General features: G+C 44.7%; 1 protein-coding gene across 4 annotated transcripts in view; it reads left to right on the plus strand.

The window, feature by feature from the left end:
• LDB1 (LIM domain binding 1) overlaps positions 1-14,511 on the plus strand; it is a 64,555-nt gene that overhangs the window by 34,557 nt on the left and 15,487 nt on the right. The gene's annotated exons all lie outside the window — the stretch shown is intronic.

Raw genomic sequence — 14,511 nt, forward strand, 5'->3', positions numbered from 1 at the left:
CTGCCGAGAAATCCCATGAACATTTTTCATTTCACCCATCAAATATACCCAAGTTGAGCATATACTATACATGTGACGAAATACTCCTGTCTGTATTACTATGTCTTTGTGTCACCTTATGCAGTGGTTCATTCCTCCCCCTCCCCCAACTTTTCAAATCCAAGCAGTTGAAGAACTCCTGTCAATTACAGACCATGCCCATCATCTTTGTCTTATTGTCTATGGTCAGTTCCAGATTACTTCTGGGTTTCCTGTTGTAGAAAGAGATCTAGTAGGCATGCTGCTTCTCCGTGTTGCTCTATCCAGTTGTCATGTCTCTAGCTATTGAGTAGCACCATAGATTTTCCAGTAGGAATTTATTTGGGCAAGGGGAGCTTCCTTTCTTTTCTTTTTTACAAGATTGTAAGAGCACCCGGATTTCAAACTATTGTTTAGAGCAGGCTATGTTGTAGTATGATTGGGGCCTGCTGGCTAAACATCACAGCCTGGATCTGCACAGGAAAACCTGCTGATTCCACTATCTCCCTCAACAAAGCAAAACAGTGTTGCAAAACAAAACCATTAGTGATTAGGTGAGGGATTATCAGTTCCCCAAAGCTGTATCTTCTTAGCTCTGTCACACCATCTCTCGAACATGCTCAGTACTGATTCAGATCTATTCTGTAGCTTTTGGAAACTGATCTAATGGAAATGTGGTTTTTCATTGTGCTTCTTTATTTTGGTTTAGAATTCCACAGCAGAGAGTCCTAGCCCAGACTCTGCAGGTCCTTGGCACTGGATTTAAGGCATGCCATCCACTCTCCAAAGCACTGTGCTACTGCCAACCCACGGGGGCTCATGGTTGCACAGCACTTTGCTGATCAAGCTGACAAGTATAATTTAAAAAGCCCACAACTCACACTTTTATTTCCTCTACTTCTTTGTCAAGGCCTTTCCAGTTGTATAGAGGTATATATGCTCTATTTTGCTTTTTGAGATCTCTCTTCCTTTCCATAAGAGTATTTGGGCCAGCTCATGTAAGGGTTAATTCATTTGGAATGTAGAATAGCTTTTGGAGGTTATAAAGAAATGGCAATAATGTACATACAATTGACTAGCATTGGGAATGCAAATAATGGATGTGCTTGCCAGTCTCTGAAAGGGAAGCTGCTCAGCTTATTCCATGGGTAAGAGGCATGAGCCCCAAATGGTAGTCCAGCTCATCTCATGTGTCTTACCGTGGGTGGAATGGGAAGAGATATGTATGATCCCTCTTCAGGCTTTATACTGGAAGCATGAACCACTGGCACATCTGCTTTGCTGTAGTACTTCACCAAATATGCCTGTCCCCCCCCCCCTTTGTGGCCTTTAAAATGATGAATAGGACCACCCTTTCTGCACCAAGAATTTAGAATTCCAAAGTGGAGTACTTTGGGATTCTACCTTGGCTTTAAATGTTGGTTGAAGTGTGCAGGCTGTAATCCTGTAAACACTTACCTGGCTGATAGGCCTACTGAGCCTAGTGGGGCTAGTGAAATAGATAACCGTCTCTTCAATTGACCAAAATTTTGCTTTTTTTCTCCTAACACTGTTGCACTATAGGGTTTGAGGCATCAGACTTGATATAAATGTGGGTGCATAACCTCAGAAATAGTGTAGACTTCAAAATGGGCAGCACTGATGGTAGGACAAAATCTGGAGTAATGCACATTACTTTAGGGAAGATTTTCTTCAGCTTTTGATCCTTAAAACAGCAGCATGTGAGATCACAGTCCTTCCACCTCTTCTTTCTTTTTCTCTTTTTTATTTGCTGTGTTTCCGTCCTGTTGTCTCCTAAAGCGGAACACACAAATGAAAGAAAGACAGAGGGCCTTCCATCAAACTTACAAACTAAAAAGACAAGACACACAAGGGAAGAGGGATAAAATGGGGAGCTGTAAGTAGGCAGTTTTAACTCGCGTGTGCTTCCTTCAGCTCTCGAGTCTCAGGGTTGGAGCACATACTGGTGTTTTGGAACTCTTGGTGGAACGTTGCCTTATACACTGCAGTGTGTTATATCTTCTGAGTGTCCAGGAAACTTAATGGGAGCCAGGAAGCACCTATTTATAGTGCCAGAAGCAATGCTGGGATAACAGAGTTCAGTGTATCAAAGACACGGCAGGCCAAAGTTGCAGGCCCAGTTGATCTTCTGCAGAATGATAGTTGAAGGATCTCTGCAGCAAACTAGTGGTTGTGGAAACTTTGACTTGGACCCTTTTGCATTTGATACTGCATTCTACTTTCTATCCGTTACTATTGATATTTGTTAAAGAAAACTCTTCCCCCTCCCACAAAGCTTGATAAAATTATCCCAGCCCCCTTGTTGGCATGTCTCCTACCTTACATTGTATTATTATTATTTAGATACTGAGATGTTAATAAGTTATGAGAGTCTCTTTCGTGAATTGCAGGGATGGGGAGCCTGTGGTCCTTCAGGTGTTCTTAGACTCCCCTTAGTGGCAGCCAGCATGGCCTCTAGCCAGGAGTGATGAGAATTCTAGCTCAACAACATCTGGAGGCCTGCAGATTCCCCCTCCCTAATGCATTGCAATCCACACAACTCTATATTTCTCCTAACATTTATCTGCACCAGTCCTGCTTACCATTCTACCCCTGCTGCAATCATGAGACCGCTTTTAAATATATTTATTATTTTAGTTATTTGCATTTGCTGGTCAACTTAGACTGGATGTTGTTTAGGTGCCCTGAAGCAATTAGATTTTAAAACAGAATTTAAAGCACAGCATAGACTAATGCAAGCAAATTCAGTATAAAAGTCCGATACCAAACAAGGAGAATAAAACATCACAACCTTTCTCACCTTCACTGGCTCCTCATTTGCTTCCAGGCCCAATTCAAAGTGTTTGTTTTGACCTGCAAAGCCTTACACAGACTGGGACTTTGGAACCTGGCAAAAGACATCCTTCCGTATTTATCATTCCATGCAATATGACCATCTAAACTGTTTTGCCTAAGTGCCCGGTCAGTCTGATATACAAAGAGTAGTTGCTAGAGAAGAGGACCTTCTCAGCAGAGTCCCTTCAGTTGTGAAATGCCCTCTCAAGAGTGGCTCACCTGATACCCACATTAATGTCTTTACAATACCCTAAGAAGGATCAGGCCAATGGCCCATCCAGTCCACATCCTGTTCTCCCCGTGGCCAATCAGATGCTGTGGGAAACCAGCAAGCAGGACCCAAGCACAATAGCACTCTCCCCTCCGTATTACTGCCACCAACTGTGGAGGCGGAGCTTGGCCATCATGGTTTGTAGTCACTGATCCACCAGACAGACTTAGTTGTTCTCCAAGGCCTTTTAACATCTTCTAGCATTCCTTTACATTGGTATTCATCTGTGAAGCCAGCTTATATACATCTAGATGGGGTTGTAGCCGGGATGCCAACCTAAGCTGGTGAAAGGCACTGTGCACCACAGATACCACTTGCACCTCTAATAACAATGATGGATCTAAGAGTGCCCTCAGGCTACAAACATGATTCTTCAGAGGGTGTGCAACCTCATCCAGAACTTCATGTTGGAAAGTGAACTTCATAACCCCTTTGCAACATAGTGTTTATGTTGGAGTACAGCACCAGGGAAGAGCCTTCTGGTACCTTAAAAGATGTGCACCATCTTTTGTGGACTGGGGTTCACTTTATCAGATATACCAGTGCTTCCCAAACTTGGGTCTCCAGCTGTTTGGACTACAACGCTCAACATCCCCAACTACCGGAACCAGTAGTCAGGGATGGTGGAAATTGTAGTTCAAAAACAGCTGAAGACCCAAGTTTGGGAAGCACTGAGATACATGAAGTGCTATTCTATGTTTGTAGGTCAGTATAAACCTAATGGTAGAGAGAGGAAGAAGAAAGCAGCGAAGCCAGGGTGAAATGAAATGCAAAAATGTAACAGCTGGGCTAAAGCTTAAATGTATGCAAAGTTTACCATTCACAAAACAGTGTTAAAGATAACAAAAGCACCAAGCACCTGATGGTCTAGTCTATGAAAGCTTATGTCATAGTAAAATTTGTTAGTCTGTAAGACTACCATAGTTTTCCCTCTGTAAATGGCTTGAATACTCAATACCAGAGGTCAGCAAACTTACCGGATGATGGGCCAGTCCACGCTCCGTCTGTCAGAGGATGGGTCGGAGTGTGTGCGCATGCGCACTCTTCCGGATCAGAGGAGTGCCCATGCGCACATGCTATATCTGGCACTCCTCTGACCCAGATGTGTGCCAGAAATAGCGTGTGTGTATGCGCATGGCGCTTCTCTGTCCCACACACATGCGCACATGCTATTTCTGGCACACATCTAGGTCGGAGGAGTGCCTGTGCGCACACACACACACGGGTGCCATCAACCTGGAAGTCAGTCCCCACACCGTGCCCCACCAGTAAGAGTGGGGGGTGGCAGGAGTCGCCATGGGCCGGATAGACGAGCCCCGTGGGCCACTACCGGCCCATGGGTCTTAGGTTGCCAACCCCTGCTCAATACGCACAACTACTAAGCAAGGTTTTTGTATGTTAGGAAGAGCATACTTAGCTGCCTTATATTGAGTCAGACTGTTGGTCCATCTTGCTCAGAATTATCTGCTCTGACTAGCGGTAGCTGTCCAGGATTTCAGACAGGGATGCTAGGAACTGAATTTAGTTTTGGATTTGGTATTGCAGATTCTGTAAGGGGTGTCCTAACAACATAAGCAAAGCCTGCTGGATCAGGCCAATGACCCATTTGGTCTAGCATCCTGTACTCGTAGTGGTCAACCAGATGTTTGTGGGAAACCCTAAGCAGGACCTGAGCACAAGAGCACTCTCCCCTCCTGTGGTTTCCAGCGGCTGGTATTCAGAAGCATTGCTGCCATTGACCACAGTGTCAGGCCCCTTTGTAGTGCACATTAACCACACTAGGACATCATCCTGCTGAAATGGCATTAGGAGTAACTAATATAAACTTGCACCATCATGATCACTGATTTGAATTTCCCCTCTGTTCCTCTGCAGCCTCTCTAGTTGCAGCTGTGTATTGAGCCTTCCTAATTCTAGCCATGAAATGTGTGCTGAGATATGAAGGTTCTGAATGCTGCTTGTCAAATGTGATCAGGTTAGGGCTCTGACAGACATCCAGAGAAAGGAGCAGCTACTGCAAGCACGGTTGTACATGCTTCGTGAAGTTCAAAATCACACATAAATGAATTGGATCAGGATGACCCTATTGCCAATGGGTAGAAGAGAGGTGACTAACCCCTCGCCCAGGGTCCTAACCTGGTGAGGAATTTGTCTGTCTATCTTCTCAGCTGATCTGCACTGGAGCAGCTGAGGAGGTGGAGGTATATGTGTGCTTCTCCTATGCCTGTGTGTACAGAAAGCGAGAGAGCGCACTTGTGAAAGTGTGGAGTGGTCCACTTTTACATGCATCCATCACTAGCCCCTCAGGTCAAAAAATGTTTTCCACTCCGGACTAGAAGATATTTAGGGTTGAAGTAATTTTAAGCTTTAAAGTTCATGAGCAACCCATTTCCTTTTCCCAAAAGGCTGTTCAAAACTCTGGAGCTCGTGGATATTGTGCCCACAAACTGGCCCTTTGTAGGAGCCAGAATGCTGCTGTGTTGGGTTACTTTCTTTGTCTCATTGGCACTAGTCTGCCTAATTCAGTTATTCTAGGAAAAGCTATATGTTTGGTCTCTAATCAAGGGCCAAGTGCTCAGCTGCTCAGAGTACTCGGGAATTGTTCTAACTCCTTTTTGTGATTTCTGGCCTGTGACATTCCAGCTGTGTGCTGGAGCCTTGGTACAGAAAGCAGAGTTCAGGTCATGCATTTGGCATTTTTAACCTTGGATAGCAACTTTGCTTCCTCAGTTACACAATCCTTTTTAAGCATTTGTCTTGCATCTTCATGTAACAATCTTAAGCCAGTTAAGTTTTCTCTGGTGCAGTATATTCCAGGTACTACTGCTTGTCTTTGCCCTATGGCCAAGTTGCAGTAGTAATCTCTTCAGAATCCCAAAACTCATCACAGTCTGTGCACTAACCTTCTTGCTGCCTGATGCCGAACAACCCTCATTGCTAAACTCTTTCCTCCCTCACAGCAAACAGGCCAGCAGGTGAAGCTCTTAGCCATTGTGTGGGTTTTTCCTTTACTCTCTTCTGTCCTTCCCCAGATGAATTCATCCAGCATCACAACTCCCTCCCTTTCAGCTAAACCAGTATCACTACACATTTATTTGAACACCTGATAACATAATATTATTCTCTATTAGATGACCCTTTCTCTGGGATCCAATTCTAGGTTGTCTTCTGGAACATCCCTACTTCCAACATAGTCTGTTCTTAAAGAAACTGCTATGCTACCTTGTGCTCCAGGGAAGCCAAGTGCAAATTCACACGATCCTATTTGCTTTGTGGTAATTCTTGCAGATGAGTGACAGTAGTAAACATCCAGCCAGGATGATTAGGTGTTGCAGATACACCAATCTAAAAAGGCAAGCATATAACTTCATAACTTGCAACAATGGATTTTGTGAACCGTCAGTAGCTGGCACTTGATCCTTGAAGTCTGTAAATTTCGGTTGCATTTAAAACCAGTTCAAACATTCAGAAAAGACATGTAGCACAATGGACTTCCTGGACTATGCCACTTCAGAATGCCAGAATGTCCCCTGCATCTTTGAGTGCTTCCCAACTTCAAAAACTTGGTCCATCTGGAAATATAGGATATAATGGAGAATGATATTAGAATAATTTTCTTATTGATGTGCTAGGTTTCTCAATATGGAGAGTCTTAAGGGAGAAGCATTTAAACTTGCAACCCCTCACCAGAGTTCTGACGTGATATAATCTGAGGACTGTGCTATGTGCTATTCCTCAGAGTATTTGAATTGGCTCCAAGTCTCTTACTAAACTGGTGGCCTTTGGTTTACACAGCTGTAAATGTGATCGACTGGGGTTTGAGCTTTTAAAGGCCATTGAATGTATTGTTTTTATAAACTTGTCCTGTGCCCACAGAATCCACTGCATGGAATGTGTGGTTCTGTAGGACCACCAGAAACAGTGATTTGGAGATCACAGTGTGACCTTGCTGGAGCCCAGATCTTTCGCTCCTAAAAATTAGCATTCAAGGCACAGGAAGGAAAAATACCATTCCCAGAAACGCCCTTCTGGGTTTTTCTTCTGAGTCTAGAGCCTTGTGTTGACCACCTGGCCTGCTGTGAGTTTGCTCAGTCCTTGCTTCTGGGAGAGTGAAGCATCTTGACTCAACCCATCTGGAAAACCACATAATAAATGGAGCCAGTGACTTTCAACTTTGATGTGCCTACCAGCTAGTATGCTTTCAAGGTGGCTCTCGTCAGAGCACACGGCTGTCAGTCCTAACATATAACACCTCCAGAAACCCAGACCAGATTTAGACAAGGCAGTATGCAAGTGAAAAACATTTATACATGCAAGATTTCCCATAGTCTGGCGTCCGATTTAAAGCGGCCTTAACTTGTATGCTGCCCCCTACAGATCTAGTTCTTGCATGCCGTGGTGTGGCCTCCATCCAAGCTGTAAAGTACAAAAGGTGCATGGACTGAGGTCAACACATGGGTTAAGAACCTTTTGGTATGATGCTGGACCATATGATGCCCTGTTTTCTTTCCTAAGTGCTTTTTGCACATCTTTGAACCAGCCTTAGTCTTGAAATTTAAAACACCTAATTTTCAAAGACCTGAAATATGTATGACTCAAAATAAAAGGGCAGAATGGCCTGTATCACTGCAGTCTGCAGGACAAGGGATGCCATTTATGAATCCCCCCCTAATGCAAAGAACTTCTGCATGTAAAGAGCTTGCACATCAGAAAGAGAGACTCTGTCTTGAATAATCTCTGTACTTTGCTAGGTTTTTTTCTTGCTCACCAATACCAACAGGGAACTTTTTTTTAAGTGATCCCTGCAGTATGAAGTGGTCCATTCTACCACATCATTTTACTTTTGTTCTGTTCCATATATAGTCCACATGAAAGCTCCAGCACAGAAGTAAGAACAGGTCTTGGTCCCTTTCTAATGCAACTGTGAGAAAAGAACTGGAAAAAAAACCCAAGGTCTTTGAGAGAGCTTTTGGCAGTTAGCATACTACTTGTTATCTCCATGCAAATTTCTCCAGCTCAGAAGCCAGTTGTTTTTTTTTAATGCATCATACCAACACTTATAACCAGAATGCAATTAAGCAAGTTAAGGAAATTAGACAAATTTGTTTGCTTTGGACTGTGATAGGCTGTTAAAGTTGATGATGAGGTAAAGCAAATGATGACTGCTTTATACTTTGTGTTTGGTGACGTGGTTTTCACTCCAAAACATAGTGTGTTCTGGGCTTATCTTGTGAATGGAGGCAGCTCCATCGAAAATCCCTATACCAGTGCCATTGCTCTTTCCAGGCTACTGATAACTACTGTGTAAATGTTCCACGCATTAAAGGAGCAGTGTAGACCCCTACTGTGAGGAAATATACATTTGGAAACTTAGTCTTATTATGCATTAACTGATGTATTAACTGATATTTGATGTGTGCTACATATCAATTGACTATGCAGTGAATGAGTAAGCCATGAAATTATCTGTCAGGTTGTTTTAGCTTTGCCCAAACCAGCATGAAAGCACCTACCTGATTGCCTTGGAGATCTGGCTGCAGATTTGATAAAAGAACAGTGCTTATTCATACAATGCATAATTACCTTATGCAGTTCACTAATGCAAGATACGGTGATGGCAATGATGGGCACTAGCTCAGAAGGTTTTTAAGCGGAAGTCTATCAGCAGCTTTTAGCCATGATATAGCCGGTATAGGGACGCGGGTGGCACTGTGGGTTGAACCACAGAGCTTGCCAATCAGAAGGTCGGCGGTTCGAATCCCCGCGCCAGGGTGAGCTCCCGTTGCTCCGTCCCAGCTCCTGCCAACCTAGCAGTTCGAAAGCACGTCAAAGTGCAAGTAGATAAATAGGTACCGCTCCGGCGGGAAGGTGAACGGCGTTTCTGTGCGCTGCTCTGGTTCGCCAGAAGCGGCTTAGTCATGCTGGCCACATGACCCAGAAGCTGTACGCCGGCTCCCTTGGCCAATAAAGCGAGATGTGCGGCGCAACCCCAGAGTCAGTCATGACTGGACCTAATGGTCGGGGGTCCCTTTACCTTTACCTTATAGCCAGTATACCTCCTGAATACAAGTTGCCGGGGTCTAACAGTGGATGGACATCATCAACTTGAGCTTCCAAAGATGACAGGCAGTTGTCTGGGTACCACTGGAAAAGAGATGTTGAAACAGAAGGACTTAGTTCTGATCTAGCAAGGCAATGGAGACCAATGCTTCTGCCCCTTTTTGAGTTATGGGGCCAAATAAGAAGTCCCTTCAGCTTTCGGGACACCTGGGGAGTAGGCCTCCTCCAAAGTGGACTTTACCAATCCAGTATGCATGGGGTGCAAGTGAGAAGGCATGGAGGGGGTGCTTTAGTTTAATGAAGGTTGTGAAGTGTCATGAAGGTTGCCTAAAAATGGGCTGCTCCCCAGGAGTGGGAACTGTTTCCTCCCCTCCTCTTTTTTATTCAGCTTGTTGAAGTTTAATTTAAATATTGAGAGCAGACTTTGTCTTGGAGGAGCTTGCAGTGAGTTTGCAAGGAAAGCTAAAGTGCCATGCAAATCTCTGAAATGGATGATTTTGGTGTAATTAAGCTGCCTCGTGTAAGGAGTGTTAGATGTCCCTTTGGGTACCCTGATCTTGTGATCTCTGACTAGCTTTTTCCTGCTGCTGACAGAAATCCTTTCCCCATGTGGAGCTTTCAGCATATGGCAGACAGGCTCTAGGTTGATCCCATTTTAAATACCTCCCTTTTCAGACTTCCTTCAGCACAGTTCTGGATGCATCTGCACAGAGATGCTGCTCCGTTGGCTGTGCATGTGGAGTGAGACTTGAGCTCATGTGCCTTCCTCCTTCCTTTTCTGGTTTAGCCGTGGAGAGGAGATTGGAAGCTTTTCCTTCCATTTTAGACTTAACCACAGTTTGTCGTGGTGTCTCAGCCCAGTAAGGTGTAGTTAATTTTCAGACTGTGGCTAATTCTATGGTTTCCAAATGAGGTTTTTGCATCAAGGGGGTGGTCTTGTATTTCTTGAAATAGTGGAGTGGGGTGGAGTATAAAATCTCTAAATACATCAACCTCTTTAACTATACAGTGGACACTTGGGTTGCGAAGGTGATCCGTGCAGGATGCACGTTCACAACCCAGTGTTTGCAACCCGTGTCTGTACATGTGCGGGTTGCGATTCGGCACTTCTGCACATGCGCGACCACCGAAACCCAGAAGTAACCCGTTCTGGTACTTTCGGCAGTCCGCAACCCGAAAAAACGCAACTTGAAACATCTGTAACCCGAGGTATGACTGTAGCTTGTTTAAACAAGCCAGCTTCAAACTCTTGTTTACAAAGCTGCCTTGTTTCCAGAAACCATAGTTTAGATTAACTGCATTTTAGGGTTCATGTGTAACACTAAATTGTGGTCAATTTAAAATGGGAGTGGGAGCTTCCAGTCTCCTCCATGCAGGTGTACTGGAGGCTTAGCATTACAGGTGAGTGCAGGCACATTGCCCTTGCATAGCTTGCAGATGATTTGTTGGCTTACCTGGAAGGGGCACACAAGCATTTTGGGCAGTTTTCTTTGACTGCCAGGAAGCACAAATGTTTCAGGGTTGTTGGTCCAGATGCTAGATTTAAAAAGAGCTCAGACGTTTGGAGTGTGCAGGTCTAGTTACTAAGAACCCTTGGTCAAGCTGGACCAAGCCGGATGTGCAGCCAGCCAGCCAGCCAGCCAGGGAAACTCCATTACTCACCAGCAGCAGATGGTGCCTGTCAAGGGATGCTGAGAGGGGAGGAGCAGGGTGGTTGCCTCGGTGATTTTTCCATCACCACAGCAACAGAAAGGTCACCCAGAGGGTCCTTCATGCTCTCCCTTCCTGTGTATGAAGCTCTGAGATTTGTTGGAACATAAGTCAGGGGGTATGATTGGAGGGATGGTATATTCTGGGAAGGGGGCAGTGGGGGTTAGAGAGATGCCTTCCAGGATGAATTGTCTTGGGGACCCCTCTCCTGAGATCGCGGAACAGCAGGTAGTACCTGTTCCAAATGCTTTAGACTGAGTTCAAAGTAAACACGAGTGAAATGGAATCCAGAATTTGGGTTGCTTCATCTTCCAGAGTGAGAATAGTCCGTTCCTTGCTCACATGCATAGGTAAAGGTAAAGGGACCCCTGACTGTTAAGTCCAGTCGTGGACGACTCTGGGGTTGCAGTGCCCATCTCGCTTTACTGGCCGAGGGAGCCGGCGTTTGTCCGCAGACAGCTTCTGGGTCATGTGGCCAGCATGACTAAGCCGCTTCTGGTGAACCAGAGCAGCGCACGGAAATGCCGTTTACTTTCCCGCTGGAGCAGTACCTATTTATCTACTTGCACTTTGACGTGCTTTCGAACTGCTAGGTTGGCAGGAGCAGAGATCGAGCAACGGGAGCTCACCCCGTTGCGGGGATTCGAACCACCGACCTTCTGATCAGCAAGCCCTAGGCTCTGTGGTTTAGACCACAGTGCCACCTGCGTCAGGTCACTTCATTTAGGTATTTGAAAATCAAAAGTTCCCCCACTGCCTCTCATTGAGCCAAAAACTCCTCTATCAGAGCACACATGTTTCTTTGCCTTTTCCCATGTATCTACTTACGATGAGGGACAAGAAGAGCTGCAGGTCTGTGTTCCGTGTAGCAGCCTCCTGCAATAAGCATCCTGCGGAGGGAAGCAGAGAGGAGAAACTGGAACAGTTTGTCACCAGGGCATTCTATGTGGCAAGTTGCTCCTTTTCTGAAGAAGAGCCATCTGCTGTGAAGGAACCAACTGGAGTCAAATGATTCCTGATGGTGGGTGGCAGTGCTAAGGCAACAATGTCTAGCACAGACAGCTCCCCAGTTGCTCCCTTGAGGCAACATCTCAGAGGGGAGCAGCTTGGAAACTTACAACCAGGGTTCTTTAACTAAAATGACCGACACAGGGAACTGGTTCACTGTGTCCCAGATTGCATGTTCATTCCCACATCTTGGTTCCCCTGTCTTTGATTGAATATATCCAGGGTGTTTTGCTACTTGACTAAACAAAGGGCCTGTAAGTGCCCCTACCATTCCCCCCTCCCCCACAATGTGAATGATGTTGTTAGCTAAGCATTTCCAGCTTGAATTCAGCTGTTAGGACCAAAGGCTGGTTGGGTGGGGAAGGTGATGTGCTGCAGCACATATTGTCCAGACACAGCGGCGGCACCTGCCAGGAGTAGAACTGGTCTTTCTTGCTCAGCAGGAGTGGCTACTGCACTGGTGCAGTGCTTCTCCTGGGGAAACAGAGGCAAGATCTGGCTCTGTTCTTTTGGTCCAAAGAAGGGGGATGGAGAGGGAAAACTGTACTGATAACGCCAAAAAGGATGGGGCAGAGGGGAGGGGACAGAAACCTGTATGTGTGTCAATACTCTGCAATGATGTGGCAGAGATTGATGGAGCAGCAAATAGAGCCCTCTAGTGACACATTTGCTTGTTAGCACGAGAGACACTTGCCGGAAGAACACATGTATTTTCAGCCCCTTCCACTCCCACTGAAACTCTGGTATCTCCCCACACATTCGCTAATTGACATTACTTTTTAGTGCTTTAAATTGACACTGGATTGTCAGTGACAGCCTCCTCAAGAAGAGAGATGTAAAATTACCAGAAATTTTAAAGCCATCAAGGACAAAAAAACCAAAACAGTTTTTTGGGGGTGAAATTCTTGAGGAAATTGAAAAATAGGCAATACTTTTTTTTCTAGTGCCCTTTAAAGATCCAAAGTCACTTTGTTACTTTAGAAACATAAAATGTATCATGCATAACTTGGTTTGCTATTAAATTACCATGTTCTGTATGTTATATTAAAAATACAATTTATTCAGTTAATAATTACAAATTGAGTATACTTTTTGCTTTTCTTTCTTTTTTGTTGCATTTGGAGTTACAAGCTGCTGAGCTGTAAGAAACCTAGCATCTCTTTGGTTTTTGTACTTTATGAGAAGGCAAAAAAACCTCCCCAATAAAAAAAGGAGAAACCATCAGCACTACAGTTTTTTAAAAAATGAAAATTATAATGTATTTTGAAAATTATTATGTGTTGTGTGCAACTAAGTCCTACATTCTGTTTCTAAACAGGGATAGAAAATCTGTGGCCTTTTGGGTGCTGGCTGGATCTAGCTCCCATCAACCATTATCAGCATGGCCAGTGGTCAGAGTTGCACATGGGAGTTTTAGTACAACAACATCTGGAGGGGCACAGGTTCCCCACCCCTGGTTTAAAGCTGTTGTATGCTGAGACATTTCCCTGCTCCTTGGACTTCCCTCAGTGGGTTCTCCCATGTACAACTCTGACCCTTTAAGTCTGTGGTGTAATTTTTCCTATCCACTGCAGAGAGATTAGACGCCAGAAGTGAGTTGGTGGATACAACACCACACTGCCCTTGATTCTGCATATGACCTTGGGTATAAGGCACCAACTCCCCTTTCTCCATCACTCTGTACCAGAGCTGCTAGCCACACCCTTTGTGGCAGGAAGGATGTGGAGTGGTTTGGATTGAGGGGGTGTTCTAGCTGCCTGAATTACCTGTGAAGGAACTTTGCTCTAGATCTCTGGAAGTACACAAACCACGAAGCTAACTTTTAATTCACATCACGTGACATATTTTCTGTAGTGTCTAGATTTCTTTTTCCGTGTTGGCGCAGAAAGTATTTGTACCTGGGCCCTACTAAGATAAATGTATCTTCCCAATCACTTCTCTGAGCTCAAAGCAAGCTGAATGAGGTAAAATTTGAAGGTGGTAGAAGGGACTGTGCCACTTAAATTTGCATAACAGTACTATAGTTTTTAAATACTCTTCCACATAAAAACTCTCTGTCACAAGAAAGAGAGCATAACAAGGAGAAAGGATCCATACCTCTTGCCTGCTGTGCTGGTTTCCTACATGCATGCAGGTGCTGTTTCTGTGGTTGTTGTTTTTTTATTTTAATGTAGGACAGTTAAGGGGGAACCTGTGGCCTTCCAGATGTTAGATTACAGTTCCCACCATCTCTGACAGGTGCGCATTGTTTTCTGGGGCTGATGGGAAATGTGTTTCAACAACATCTTTAGGACCACCGTTTTTCCCCACCCGCCCCAACATACAGACTCCAGAGGTTTCGGCATGAGGTTCAGAAAAGGGCAACCAAAATGATCAAGGGACTAATGCAACTTCTCTATGAGGAGAAGTCAAAACATTTTGGGCTTTTTAGTTTGTAGAAGAGTCGAGTAAGCACAGGGGCATAATAAAGGTGCCTAAAATTATGTGTGGGGTAGAGGAAGCAGATAGAACCAAAAGCCAACAAAGAAAATCGTATGTTGGAAGAGACATTGCACACAAAATGATCTATTTCACTGTTGGAGACAGAA

This window comes from Podarcis filfolensis (assembly GCF_964270895.1).
Source record: "Podarcis filfolensis genome assembly, chromosome: 5".
Taxonomy (NCBI): Eukaryota; Metazoa; Chordata; class Lepidosauria; order Squamata; family Lacertidae; genus Podarcis; species Podarcis filfolensis.